The 15,861-nt window shown below is 43.0% G+C and overlaps 1 pseudogene; it reads left to right on the forward strand.

Annotated features, from left to right (window-relative positions):
- The window catches only part of LOC115104299 (alpha-1,6-mannosylglycoprotein 6-beta-N-acetylglucosaminyltransferase B-like), a 91,538-nt pseudogene extending 77,976 nt beyond the window's left edge, over positions 1 to 13,562 (forward strand).
- Positions 13,563 to 15,861: the final 2,299 nt, after the last annotated feature.

Raw genomic sequence — 15,861 nt, forward strand, 5'->3', positions numbered from 1 at the left:
TCCCAGTGGGTCAGAAGTTTACATACACTCAATGAGTATTTTGTAGCATTGCCTTTACATTTTTTAACTTGGATCAAACGTTTCGGGTAGCCTTCCACAAGCTTCCCGCAATAAGTTGGGTGAATTTTGGCCCATTCCTCCTGACAGAGGTGGTGTGACTGAGTCAGGTTTGTAGGCCTCCTTGCCTTCACACACTTTTTCAGTTCTGTCCACACATTTTCTATAGGAGTGAGGTCAGGGCATTGTGATGGCCACTCCAATACCTTGACTTTGTTGTCCTTAAGCCATTTTGCCACAACTTTGGAAGTATGCTTGGGGTCTTTGTCTATTTGGAAGACACATTTGCGACCAAGCTTTAACTTCCTGACTGACGTCTGGAGATGTTGCTTCAATATATCCACATAATTTTACTACCTCATGATTCCATCTATTTTGAAGTGCACCAGCCCCTCCTGCAGAAAAACACCCCCACAACATTGATGCTGCCACCCCCGTGTTTCATGGTTGGGATGATGTTCTTCGGCTTGCAAGCATCACCCTTTTCCCTCCAAACATAATAATGGTCATTATGGCCAAACAGTTCTATTTTTGTTTCATCCGACCAGAGGACATTTCTCCAAAAAATATGATGTACGTTCATCTCTAGGAGACAGAACACGTCTCCTTCCTAAGTGGTGTGACGGCTGCGTGGTCCCATGGTGTTTATACTTGCGTATAATTGTTTGCACAGATGAACGTGGTACTTTCAGGCTTTTGGAAATTGCTCCCAAGGATGAACCAGAATTGTGGAGGTCTACAATTTTTTGGGGCTGATTTCTTTTGATTTTCCCATGATGTCAAGCAAAGAGGCACTGAGTTTGAAGGTAGGCCTTGAAATACATCCACAGATACACCTCCAATTGACTCAAATAATGTAAATTAGCCTGTATGTAAATTATCAGAAGCTTCTAAAGGCATGACATCATTTTATGGAATTTTCCAAGCTGTTTAAAGGCACAGTCAACTTAGTGTATGTAAACTTCTGACCCACTGGAATTGTGGTACAGTGAATTATTAGTGAAATAATCTGGCTGTAACAATTGTTGGAAAATGACTTGTGGTTATGTGCAAAGTAGAAGAAGAAATTTGTGGAGTGGTTGAAAAACTCATTTGAATGACTCCAACCTAAGTTTATGTAGACTTCTGACTTCAACTGTATGTCACTCCCCTTGGTTCCTTCCCCAGGTGTCATTGTTTCTGTTTCATGTCTGTGTGCTGGTAGTTTTTTCTTGTTTTGTTTTATGTTCCATTTATTTTATTTAAACACTCACTCCCTGAACTTGTTTCCCGACTCTCAGAGCACGTCGTTACATTGACTTTGACTTATTGAGCTTGAGCTTGACTTATTGAGCACTTTGCTATGTTTGTCCCTCACAGCACACACTCCAGACAACTCCTTCATGGGTTTTGTGGCTGAGGAGCTGAACGGCACAGAGAGGCTGAGCATCCAGAGGAACAAGGTGGACAGCATGGCAGTGGTGTACGGCAAAGAGGCCAGCATGTGGAAGGTGATCATATGGATTTTAATGTTCCATTTCTACACCACTAATGTCACAACTCAAGCAAAGAAAGCCATATTGTTGAGAGTGCATTTGACTGACACCCCAATGGGCGCATCACCTGCTCCTGTTTACAAGATGTCAACAAACAAATGACTTTTTCCCTACTACGATGCAGTCCAGTTGAGGTGGCGTCTCAACATATTTACACAACAGTCAGCAGTCTGTTATACGCTGCAGTGTATTCTGTCATGATGTCATAAATGGAGTGCACCCCACTTCCAGAGACAAGCTGAAACGTGCCTAAGTTATTCTCTCCTATCTGCCAAGCATGACACTTCAATCTGCTAGGTATATGTACGTACGCCCAGAGAGGTGTGAGTGTTGTGGAAGTGGCAATTGTTTTTGTTTAGCGTAAATTCTCCCTCCAAGCTACAGGAAAAAGGCATCACTTATTGATGTGTCTGGCCGCCTCCCCGTGGTCGAATCAGCTGCATTTGTTCTCTCCCTCTCTACGCTTATTGAATTCCCCCTCACTCTGAACAGTTTGAGGTACGGCGTGCGAGGTATAATATTTACGAGTGTGATTGTCATCTGTGTCTGGCCCTCCCTCGACACTGACTACCCCTCACTGCTTCTGGCATCATCCTCAGCTCTCCGGTTCACATGCTTGTCAGCTATGTGTTGTACTACAGCTGTATGTCCACAAGGAGACAAAATGACTATCATTTTATCTCTCCCACTCACTCTCTCTTGTCTTTCCTCCTTCCCACATGGTTTCCTCCTATTCTGCTCTCATGTCATGTTGACGGATCATCTCCAGCTCCAAGTAAGGATACCTGCACTTCCTGTCAATGATTGACGTTTTGAACACCCTCTGAAAATTTGTTTTACATTGAGCCGTAGTACAGACTGTCCCTGGTGTTTGGTTTCTCTGCAGATTCCTTTTATAGAGATTGATCCTGTTCAGGCACAATGAATGTGTTAATGTTCCATTAAATGTGCCAGACAGTTAACTACAATTATTTTGGAATGAGTCAGCAGCTTTAGCTCTTCAGACACAGAAAGATGTTTCAGGTGAATCATCTTTATCTACCATAAAGATACCGGAGTTTTTATAAAAAGGCCTGAGGGTTGCGTTCGCCCTGGTCTATCTGCATCTTCTGTCACCCCCCTGTCAGATCAATAAACTGCTGCCCTATAACAGGTTTAGGAAAATACAAAAGGTGGAGTGTTAATCAATACTCAGAATGTCAGCTCTCCACTAATGATAGTTTTACTTTGTGTGCTCTTTTATATGGAGCATCTGCAATGACATCAGTGGTTCTATTTACAACTGGAAGGGTTCTTAGTCTACAGAGGGAAAGCTCATGCATATTTATTTATATTGTGTTCAGTACAAATGTTCTATGTTAGGCTAAGTATGCCACTGAAGATTTGAAGCAATACACCATTCTCACCACTATATGTAAATCATGCTCACCCAATACATCTCTATGATCAGTGACCAGTGTGCTGCTGTAGCCAAGGTGAAACCCATGCTTTCTCTTCACACTCTATGGCCATTCTCGTGTCATTTGCCCCTGGTGCTGCTGTTGCTTGGTGTAGGAAATCAGATCACCATTCTAATTGGCTATGCCAGTCTATATATGCACCAGAGGCCCCAGCAGCCACCCCACTAATCCTAGTAACAGTCAGTCATACAGGCTTCTGTCCACACTGCCCTGCACCAATCAGAATCTCTCCAGGGTGAGATGTCTATCAGTCAAGGGTTTTTAAAACTCTTCTGAGAGATGACCCTCATGCTACTGTAGTCTTCACAGGTTGAGCACATTCTCCGTTGCTCTTCAGTCCCAGGAGGGTGACACCGATAATATGGAGGAATCTCTAAGCAGAAGAGGCTGACAGCCAATGTCATGAATAACATGTTTGCCCCTGTCTTGGTTATGCCTGCAACCAACACACTGAACATAACTTTATGTTTGAGAAGAACTTTGAACTCATACAGAATTGGTTCAAAAAAGGAGTTACATTCTGCATATTTGGGGTGGATAGATAGATTATACTGTGTGGCCAGTCCGTCCTAACCATTTGTTCCATTGACTCATAGGGTAAGGAAAGGTTCCTGGCCATTCTGCACCGCTACATGGATATCCATGGCACTGTCTATTATGAGACACAGCGCCCTCCAGAGGTGCCTGCTTTTGTCAAAAACCACGGCCTGCTGCCCCAGCAAGAGCTGCAACATCTGCTCAGAAAGGCCAAGGTATGGAGGGTTTCAATACCTTTTTATATAATATACTTCAAGTTGCCAGTAAACAGCAGCAGTTTGGTTCATATTTTTCTTTTCCTCTCTCAAACAAGCTCTTCATTGGGTTTGGCTTCCCATACGAAGGGCCAGCCCCTTTAGAGGCCATAGCCAACGGCTGCATCTTCCTGCAGCCCAAGTTTAAGCCGTCCCACAGTTCCCTCAACCATGAGTTCTTCAGAGGGAAGCCCACTTCCAGACAGGTGAGCGGGTTGTCTCTGTGGTGTCAGAGACAACTGTCGAGAAAATGAATGTTAGTCAGTGAATTAGTGCAAGGTAGGCCTCAACCTGACTCGTGTGCTTCTCTGCTCGTGGCTGTGTCCATGTATTGTCTGGACGGAGACTGTATTGACTGATATAGTATTGTGTTAATTCCTCCATCAGGTCTCCTCACAGCATCCCTATGCTGAGCAGTATATAGGCAGGCCACATGTCATCACGGTGGATTTCAACAACTCCCAAGAGTTTGAGTCTGCCATACGGGACATCATGAAGACCAAGGTTAGTATGTTCACTTGAGATGATAATATAATATATGCCATTTAGCAGATACTTTTATCCAAAGCGACGTACAGTCATGTGTGCATACATTTTAAGTATGGATGGTCCCGGGAATCAAACCCACTATCCTGGCTACAGAGGACCACAGGATTTCAAATGACCTTTCAGATGTATTATCTTCACTGCATCTCATGTTAAAGAAAGTATTGAGTATTAACATTACCTACGCATATGATTAATGGTGCCGTGGAGGTATATAATCTCCTCTCCCACAGACTGTATTTCCAGTTATGACCCACTTCTCTCTCACATTGCTAATTGAGCTGTTAGTGACAGGATCCAGTGTAACTGCAAACTGCATAGCTGGGATCTTTCCAAGGACTTAAGTCCTAATTGCCTCAGAGATGGAGTTGCTTAGTAGGTAAACTGGGCAGCAGACACCTGGTTTAACATGGCAGTCTTCCAGAGGACCCATACTGTCTTCTCCAGGCACTAACCATTGTCTACTGGAGATGATATTAATCTATCATGCTGTGCTCAATCTGTTGCCAGGCCAACATGCAAGGTACGTCCAATCGATCCCCCACCACGCGGGGAATAATGGCAGGTTAAATATAGCCCAGACTTGCTGCTGAGGGAACCAAAACGGAGCATCTACTTGACGTAATGCTGTGGTAGAACACGTGCATGTAATGGGTTAGGAGTGGAGGAGAGGGGCAGGAGAAAAACAAAACGACTAAATAACAGGACACAAGCACTTCTCATTATGTTGATATACAGTGCATTCAGAAAGTATTTAGACCCCTTGACTTTTACATTTTTGTAATATTTATTTTTTTACCCCACTTTTTTCGTCATATCCCATTACGATCTTGTCTCATCGCTGCAACTCCTCAACGAGCTCGGGAGAGGCGAATCATGACCCACCAAACCACACTCCTTAACACCCGCCCACCTAACCCGGACGCCATCCACACCAATGTGTTGGAGGAAACACCGTTCAACTGATGACCGAGGTCAGGCTGTAAGCACCTGGCCCGCCACAAGAAGTCACTAGAGCGCAATGAGCAAAGTAAAGCTCCCCCCGGCCAAACCCTCCCCTAACCTGGACGACGCTGGGCCAATTGTGCGCCGCCCTATGGGACTCCCGTTCACGGCTGGTTGTGATACAGCCTAGGATCGAACCCGGGTCTATAGTGACACCTCAAGCGCTGCGATGCAGTGCTTTAGACCTTTGCACCACTCGGGAGGCCCCAGACCCCTTGACTTTTTCCACTTTTTGTTACATTACAGCTTATTCTAAAATGTATTAAATAAATTAGTTTCCTTATTAATCTACACACAATACCCCATAATGACAAAGTGAAAACAGGTTTTTATGTTAGCAAGTTAATTACAAATAAAAACATATCACATTTTACATAAGTATTCAGACCCTTTGCTATGAGACTCGAAATTGAGTTCAGGTGCATCCTGTTTCCATTGATCATACTTGAGATGTTTCTACAACTTGATTGGAGTCCACCTGTGGTAAATGCAATTGATTGGACATGATTTGGAAAGGCACAAACCTGTTTATATACAGTAAGTTCCCACAGTTAACAGTGCATGTCAGAGCAAAAATCAAGCCATGAGGTCGAAGGAATTGTCCGTAGAGCTCCGAGACAGGATTGTGTGGAGGCACAGATCTGGGGAAGGATACCAAAAAATTATGTAGCATTGAAGGTCCCCAAGAACACAGTGGCCAACCATCTCTGGAGCGTTCCACCAATCAGGCCTTTGTGGTAGAGTGGCCAGACGGAAGCCACTCCTCAGTAAAAGGCACATGACAGCCCACTTAGAGTTTGCCAAAAGGCACCCAAAGGACTCTGACCACGAGAAACAAGATTCTCTGGTCTGATGAAACCAAGATAGAAATTTTTGGCCTGAATTCCAAGCGTCACGTCTGGAGGAAACCTGGCACCATCCCTACGGTGAAGCATGGTGGTGGCAGCATCATGCTGTGGGGATGTTTTTCAGCAGCAGGGACTGGGAGACTAGTCAGGATCGAGGGAAAGATGAATGGAGCAAAGTACAGAGTGATCCTTGATGAAAACCTGCTCCAAAGCCCTCAGGACCTTCAGACTGGGGACGAAGGTTCACCATCCAACAGGACAATGACCCAAAGCACACAGCCAAGACAACGCAGGAGTGGCTTCGGGACACATCTCTGAATGTCCTTGAGTGGCCCAGCCAGAGCCTGGACATGAACCCAATCAAACATATCTGGAGAGACCTGAAAATAGCTGTGCAGCGACGCTCCCCATCCAACCTGACAGAGCTTGAGAGGATCTGCAGAGAAGAGTGGTAGGAACTCCCCAAATACTTGTGTGCCAAGCTTATATCATCATACCCAAGAAGACTGAAGGCTGTAATCACTGCCAAAGGTGCTTAAACAAATGACTAGGTAAAAAAGGGTCTGAATACTTACGTAAATGTGATATTTCCCCCAAAAAGTTTATACATTTGCAAAAATGTCTAAATATCTGTTTTTGATTTGTCATTGTGGGGTATTGTGTTTAGATAGATTAGGGGAAATCAAACACATTTTAGAATAAGGCTGTAACACAATGAGGAAAAAGTCAAGGGGTCTGAATACTTTCCAAATACACCGTACTATACACAGTACACACTGAAGGTGAAGAAAAACATGTCCCCTCTTTGATCCAATGTGGGTGAACAACAATACTAATCCCTGTGATATTCACTGGTGTAAAAAGTACCCAATTGTCATACTTGAGTAAAAGTAAAGATACTTTAATAGAAAATGACTCTAGTGAAAGTCACCCAGTAAAAGTCTAAAATGATTTGGTTTTAATTATACTTATAAATAATTTCACGTTCCTTATATTAAGCAAACCAGATGGCATAATTTTCTTGTTTTATTATTTTACAGATAGCCAGGGGCACACCTCAACACTTAGAAATAATTAATTAACAAAGCATTTGTGTTTAGTGAGGCAGAAGCAGTAGGGATAACCAGGGTTGTTCTCATGATGTGTGTGAATTGGCACATCTTTCTGACCTGCTAAGTATTCGAAATGTAACTCGTACTTCTGGGTGTCAGGGAAAATGTATGGAGTAAAAAGTACATTATTTTCTTCAGGAAAGTAGTGAAGTAAAAGTTGTCAAAAATATAAATAGTCAATTAAAGTACAGATACCCCACAAAAAACTACTTAACTAGTACTTTCTAGTATTTTTACTTAAGTACTTTACACCATTGGTGATATTGTAATCAGGTCGGTTTAGAGATGTACATGTATTCTAAAGCTAAATTCAATTCCGACTCCATGGAGAGCTGTGTTTTCCTGTTCCTTTCTTTCCATTATATAAAGATGCCCAAAAGGCAAATTGCATTCTGGAATAGCTGATGACGTGCCAGATACATTTCATTAAACTCAGATGAAATAAACAAGTAAGTGAGCGCTAAAAGGAAGTGAATGCTAAAAGGAACCATTTATCAGTTTAAAAGCCCAAGTGCCTCTGAGAGGCCTGATGGTAAACAATGAGATCTCTTTTAAATGGCACAGACATCTTAGGTTAGGTGATGTGGAATGGGACTACAGTACCATCACACTGATTGAACATTTCCCACTCCAACATGTATCATTCATTATTTATGTAATCGAACCCAAATAGGCTTTGGATAACAGCAAAATAGAAAGCATTGACCTGCAGACTTCATCCTTTGACACTGATGACTAACGTGTGTTCACTGCTGCATTGAAAAGAGATGCCTTCTCTGTGCTGTTTTCACTGCAGTGTCACAGCATCTGTCGTGTATGTAACATACGTTCTCACCTGTAACTCTATGAAATGTGCTCTGGAGAAAGTTTTCACATCATCTGGTAAAGGTCAAAGGTAGGATGATCACCACATCCTCCCAGTGAGTTGTTAAAAAGATTCGGTTTAGCAGCTCGTACATAACCTGTGGTCGATTGTCAGCTTAATCCATTGTTTGTCATATTGATGTAGTCGATGTTAATAGAGTAATGAAATCAAGTCAAAGGCTGTCACCTGTGATGTATGAGGTCATTGGTTCTAATATGAAGCAGCTCATAATGAAGCTGTTCACAGTGACCTTAATGAATACGTCAGCTTTGATTAACGGTAAACCGTTGCAGTACTATTATAGCTGTGGTGTTAGAGGTCTAAAGCCGATGGTGTGTGATTCCCTTTCTGCAGGTGGAGCCATATCTGCCCTATGAGTACACCTGTGAGGGGATGCTGGAGAGAGTGCATGCTTACATCCAGAACCAGGTGGGTTTGTGTTGCATACACCGGCCAACCTCATCCACATTTATTTATGCACAGGCAAGATGAAGTCACACTGTGCTGTATACAAATAAAAGAGCTAATTTATACACACACACAGTCCTGTTTAACTAACCATGTGGGGACATACAATTCAGTCCATTCAAAATCTTATTTTCCCTAACCCTAGCTCCAAACCCTGAACCTAATTCTAACATTTGACCTTGTGGGGTTAAACAAAATGTCGCCAGTTGGTCAAATGTTTGTTTGTTTACTATTCTTGTGGTTAAACATGTCCACAACCACACACACACTATATTTCTTTGCACAATTCTACACATTGTCATGCTCCAGTACGTTCATCATGCTGAGATGATTTGTGCGGTGCACCGAGGGGCCTGTCTGCCAGTCTGGTTAAGGCCGTGGCAGTGGGAGAAAAGGGGAAATAGGGTGGCCTATGCCCAGCTCTGATCCACTGCCCCATCTGCCCATCACACACAGAGTAGTGTGCTCAGTGGGCTGTGACTGACTGAGACTGCCCGCCTGGCATGTACGAGACCAGACTCCCAATCAGCAACAACCCTTCTATCCTCCTCCGTGGGCAGCACTGACCCCTATGATCCTCACGGATTCTTTATTTCAAATTTTTATACTGCTTTCTAATGACACACACACACACACACACACACACACACACACAGACTCCGGATGAGGTGGGTGACAGCTCGCCCTGTTTTCCTGTTGAGCAGTAGCCCAGGGCTGGGGGGCTGTGGTGTGGTGGAGTGGAGGAGGCCTGGTTATTGCAGCAGGGCGCTGGGAGCCTGTTTAATAAACCGGACTGGGGGTCAGAGGAAGATGTCGCCGAAATATTATTACCTGTTCCTTATGAATAGGACTGACTGGGGGAGGTGCTCTCCCAGGGTTGATTCCTGCCTGAAACTCATTTGATTATTGGTGACATAACTGTATTATAGACATGACGATAGTTCAGTGTTAAATTCATATCTCCCTACCATCATATCTAAGCCAATATGACACCAATCTCAATGAAAATTCGCAAATCAACTTGATTGAAGGTATTCAACACACTCACTGCCTCTTGTCATGAGCCATTACTGAGAACCACATAGCAGAGAATTTCTTGCGCCTACCTAGCTAAAATTCTAGACGTCGAGTTAAACGAGACTATAGCTTCTATAAAGCGACCATCGGGATTTAAAAAATGCCAGATTGACTGAATGTGTAGGTGTAACAGTTTTTTGTCCATTTATAATTTATCCTCTCACGTGCTCATTTCTGTCCGATAAGTGCCAAAGATGCTACCTTTTTGTAGCATTTCTGAAAGAATATGTAAGCTGTGCAAATGCATGCTTGCTAGCATCAGAGAAACTCATCAGTTTAATATCCATAATACTTTCCAAGACACTCTTACACAGTGCCAAACTAACTACTCTGCCAAGTGTTGGATATTTTTCAACTGTGTGAAGCTAGCCACAATAGTGGAATTTGCGGTTCACCTTCAAAATAAAAGCCACCATTGAAAATGATTCAAACTGATACAAATAGTGGTTGAGATGTTGAACAGCCCTTAGCCGTGGTATATTGGCCATATACCCCCCCACCCCACCCTGGGCCTTATTGCGTAATTATGTTGTATAATAATGTTGCATAATCACCTTCCAGTGTAAAAACCTTGGAATTTAAAAACAAGGTTTTAATTGAAAATAGGCTGAAGCTGAAAAAATAAAGGAAATTCCCATGAGCACCACATTGCCTATTTCACCCATGCTCTACCTAGGGTTTCCAGCACACAGCTTCTACCTACTACAGTAGCTATGTTGTTCATCAAACTATGTGTAGGCAGGTTGCTTCGGATTCATACTCTTCAGAGGGATAATGGACTTTACAGTGTCCTGCTATCAAAATTATGTATACCGGTATGTGTGTATATACAGTACCAGTCAAAAGTTCTGACACACCTACTCATTCATAAATCACAGACAGTGTCACCAGCAAAGCACCCACACACCATCACACCTCCTCTTCCATGCTTCACGGGGGGAACCACACATGCAGAGATCATCCGTTCACCTACTCTGTGTCTCACAAAGACATGGCGGCTGGAAACAAAAAAACGCAAATTTAGACTCATCAGATCAAAGGCCAGATTTGCACCAGTCTAATGTCCATTGATCGTGTTTCTTGGCCAAAGCAAGCCACTTTTTCTTATTGGTGTCCTTTAGTAGTGGTTTCTTTGCAGCAATTCGACAATGGCCTGATTCACCCAGTCTCCTCTGAACTGTTGATGTGTCTGTTACTTGAACGCTGAAGCATTTATTTGGGCTGCTATCTGAGGTGCAGTTAACTCTAATGATCTTATCCTCTGCAGCAGAGGCATCTCTGGTTCTTCCTTTCCTGTGGCAGTCCTCATGAGAGCCAGTTTCCTCATAGCGCTTGATGTTTTTTGTGACTGCACTTTGAAGACACTTTAAAAGTAATTATTTTTACGCATTGACTGACCTTCATGTCTTAAAGTAATGATGAACTGTCATTTCTCTTTGCTTATTTGAGCTGTTCTTGCCATAATATGGACTTGGTCTTTTACCAAATAGGGCTATCTTCTGTATACCACTCCTACCTTGTCACAACACAACTGATTGACTCAAACGGATTAAGAAGGAAAGAAATTCCACAAATTAACAACGCACACCTGTTAATTGAAATGTATTCCAGGTGTTCAAAGCTGTCAAGGCAAAGGGTGGCTACTTTGAAGAATCTCAAATATAAAATATATTTTGATTTGTTTACTGCATGATTCCATGTGTGTTATTTCCTGGTTTTGATGTCTTCACTATTATTTTACTTGTGTAGAAAATAGTAAAAATAAAGAAACCCTTGAATGAGTAGGTGTGTCCAAACTTTGACTGGTACTGTATTATATTATTCCAGGAGGCTGGAAGGCAATGTGTATGTCATAAGAGCTATGGTGATGCTGCTTTTATTATTCTGTCTAAATCAGAACCCATCAGAATGTATAACTAATGAATGAATGTATAGTTCACAGCTGAATTAAAAAAAAATATATATATATACTGTCACACACAGGTGCAGTGAAATGTGTTGTTTTACAGGGTCAGCCATATTAGTACAGCCCACCTGGAGCAAATTTGGGTTAAGCCTTGCTCAACGGCACCGACAGATTTTTCACCTTGTTGGCTTGGGTATTTTTGTTCCGACCTTTTTTGTTACTGGCTCAACGCTCTAACCACGAGGCTACCTGCCACTTCAATGCTGAATGTAGGCTACAGTAGAATTGACCGATGAATGTAATGCTGAATAGCCAGATTAACTAACTACACAATAGCCAGATTGTGAAGTTATTCTGTTGTATTGTACTCTGCAGGAATTCTGTGCACCCGAAGCTCCATTTCCCTCAGCGAATACCTCCAGCAGTTGGCCAGGCAGCCCCCCCAGCCCCTTTGTCCTGCTGCCCAACTCTAGTGCTCTGGCCTGGGCCTCCAACATCAGCACTCCCCCTCTTGGCCCCCGCTTAGCGCCCTGACGCTGCTGGTCTCCCTGGAGGGCCAGTCATGTATAGATGCGTGCCAGAGCGCAGGCCTGATCTGTGAGCCCGCCTTCTACCGCTTCATCAATATCAAAGAGGCCTTCAGCGGGTGAGCTGCTGCTGCTGCTGCCTCCCTCCTCCACCACCATGTGATGACGCCACCATCTGTTACACAACATTACATCTTGTAATTTAGCAGATTCTGTTATACAGCACGATCACTGAGGAAAAACATCTTAAATTCTTCTGAATATCCTCCCTCATTCTAATGCACTACCCAATGTGCTTTGGTGTAATGATATTGATAGCCATTTATGAAGCCTTTTTTAAAAAGCATTGATTATAATGTAAATCACATGACTTAATATGAATAATGATATATAAAGAAATGTTTCTCTGGTGTCTCCACCCAGGCTGGAGGTGCAGTGTGATGGGGTGGAGGCTGAGATCAACCACATCTTCCCAGCCTTCTCAGTGGAGAGTAGTGAGTGTGGCCTCCAGAAAGACCCTCTGCTGTTCAGCTGTGCCGGGGCCAACACCAAGTACCACCGCCTCTGTCCCTGTAGGGACTACCGTAAGGGCCAGGTGGCACTGTGCAGGGACTGCTTATGACTGTGACCAGCACCTGGGGGAAGATGACCTGCCACCCCTCCCTCAGCTTTGGCCATCCCAGGGGCCATTTCTATAGGTGGGAGGGACACTGAGGAGGATGGCCCTGCTGGAGGTCACTGTGGGTGACACAGAGGTACCAGTAGGGTCGGTCGCCATGGGGTAGAGGAGCAGCTGTACAAAAGATCACTGCTGGTATCATTATAGCACAGGGGGGAATGCTTCACGGAACTGGACAACTGGATAATGTTACAATGAGACTCCCTATCTGCTGCTCTGACCAGAGGCTCAGTGCATTGGCAATTCTGAAATTACTAGAATACCCGGTCGCCAAACCCACAAAATGGCTGCCAAACAAGACGTGTGGCTGACATAATGCATCTCAGGGAAATGCATGATTGTACTGTTCCCTGATAAAGTGATGACGCTGCTATAAGTTGAACGTTTTACAATAGTCTTTATGGACTACGTTGGGTCTAACAACAGGAATGTTAGGGGGTGGAAATGAGGGGATTCAAAATGATATCCCTGATAATTGTATTGCAATGCTATAGTTGCTCATATCTGCATTGCTTCAAGTGACATGCAGATACTGTATGGAATGTAATGTTCTGTGAAATACTTTGATCATAATGCAGTTGGGAAATGTGTACAGTAGATGCACTACTAGATGTAATATTTTCCATGTCTCATACATTAGTATATTTGTACATACAAATGTTGATTAATAAAGACAATTGAAACATTCTGGTACAACTCTAAAACAAGTATAAGAGTCAGGTTACGTCTTTGAGACATGCATGAGTCTGTAGATTTAGAAAAGCAATTGAGTGTAAAGCTGTCATCTATCTTTTTTGGTCAATTTCACAAAGCCAAATGGAAGAGAATGTTCTAATGACTTCTTTCAGAGTTGGTGATTTCTCTGCAGGCACTGTTGGCTTGGACTCATTTAGTTCATGGAGTGGTGCCTAAATACCCACAGACAATTCGTGAGTAGGTTGCCAGAGTGGGTGTAAGGCTGCATTTAGATGGTGGAGATCTCAGAGTGAGTTCTGTTGGGACGGAGAGTAGTGTTGCCTTCTCCATGGCTCTAGGTGCAATAGAGCCCACCTCTCACTCATCTCACCACAACCAGCAGCTCTACAGTTCTTTGCTATCTTGGTCTGTCCGACTTCAGGATTTTGTTTTGTAGACACCAATGATTTACTGAAGTAACCATCAAACACAAACTTATACACTCCACAGTTGCCATACCCCAATACCATGATGAGACCCAGTAAAGTGAGTTTGCAGGGGAGCCGATCCATGAGGGAGATTGAACTGGAGGTAGATGTTGAGAAAGCCCATATATCGTAGACAATCATTCAATTATCCCTTTGCAACCAACAGGGTTGATAGCCCTCATCAGCATTTCCCATTCCCTGACCTTGGTGTAAAATGAACGTCATCATTTACTTGTTGAGGCTGCCAATAATGTACTCGTATTCATTTACATAGATTTTGATATAGAGGCACCAATATGGATTTAGTGAAGGAAACTGACGGAGACATTTCTATAAAATCTGATGTGAATTTTACAAATCTTTCACTGGTATAGACAAGTAGATCACTCTTTCATAAACACATGGAAGACACTCAAACACATGACTGAATCTTATCATTTCAGAGAATGACATTAACCGACACATCAGACAATCTGCTCTGATGACTAAACAAAGTTTTCGTTCCAAACTCCTGTTTGTCCTCCCACGGTCTTCTCCCTCCTGTGGTTGTCCTGATTAAGATGCCATTGCCAGGTTGTGTATCACTCCTCTCTGGAGGTAACAGAGAGCCTCGCAAACTCTGCAGGGGGAAAATAGAGATGGTAGAAATGAGAAAGATGAACCTACCTTCAGGCCTGAAGAGCGAGAGAGGGAGGATGTCTACAGGCAAACCTGCAAGCTCCAACTTCAAACAGCCGTCTACCATACAGGGTTCCTATGGGAACCAGGCCATTCATAGTCCTGAGAGCTATATCAAACTTACCTCTAACGGTCTGTGCCAACGTCATGTCTGCACAAGTTTTTTGTGGTAGTCCATCCAGATATTAAAAAGGAAAATGTATCATTCTGTCCAACAGTGTAAATTGTATTAATGGAATGGTGAGACGTGCATTCTGAAGTGCATTTCAATCTGCAATGAGAAACTTTTTCCAATTAGGTCTTTCTTCCTTGAATGTTTTGTCCAGTAGATATCTACTACTGACTCGAATCACAACTACAGTACACTGCATTGTTGAGTATTGGTGTGGCATATTGTACATTATGTTTTTATTACATGATTTAGGCGAGGTGATTTGGAATTTAATGAAAACATTTTATAGTGCCAGAATTAATCCGCCAACTTTTTCTACCACACTAGCCTGACATGCACAAAATGGCTGAGGTGACGTGAAAGACATTCTCACCATACCTGCTCCAGAAATGCTGAACACTCTTAGCCAAGATAAGAAGTTTTAATGAGATATGTTGAAAGAAGATGATTGGAATATTCCAGCCTAATGAAGGTGCTTATACGCCATTGTCACCTGAGTGTAATGGAGAGACACATTTAAGACCATTCTAATGATCATTTTCCTGTCTGTGAACTCAAGTTGAACTTTAGCTTGAAAAAGCACAGGCACAGGAGTGAGAACTGAAGGATGGCGAGGAGGAGAGAGATGGGAACGGGGCGAGGGAGGCGATGAGCTTTTCCTGTTCCAACTAACTTTGAAACTAAATTCAATGACATGGTGATATTTTTTTGTTTGAGTTCACGTTGAATTCATGTTAGTTGACAATTCAACCAAATGTAAATCAAAACTAGACTGACATCTGTGCCCAGTGGGGAGGCACTCCCTTCGCCCAACCGTCCTTTTGATTGAGATGCTAATCTGAGGTCCTGACTCTGTAGTCATTAAAGATCCCGTGGCATTTACTGAAAGGAAAACCCAATCCCCTCACACTACCATTGCCAATGACATAACTATTACAGACCATAGATGTTTCTCTAATGCTGCAAGAAATA

Source organism: Oncorhynchus nerka, linkage group LG21 (genome assembly GCF_034236695.1).
Source record: "Oncorhynchus nerka isolate Pitt River linkage group LG21, Oner_Uvic_2.0, whole genome shotgun sequence".
NCBI lineage: Eukaryota > Metazoa > Chordata > Actinopteri > Salmoniformes > Salmonidae > Oncorhynchus > Oncorhynchus nerka.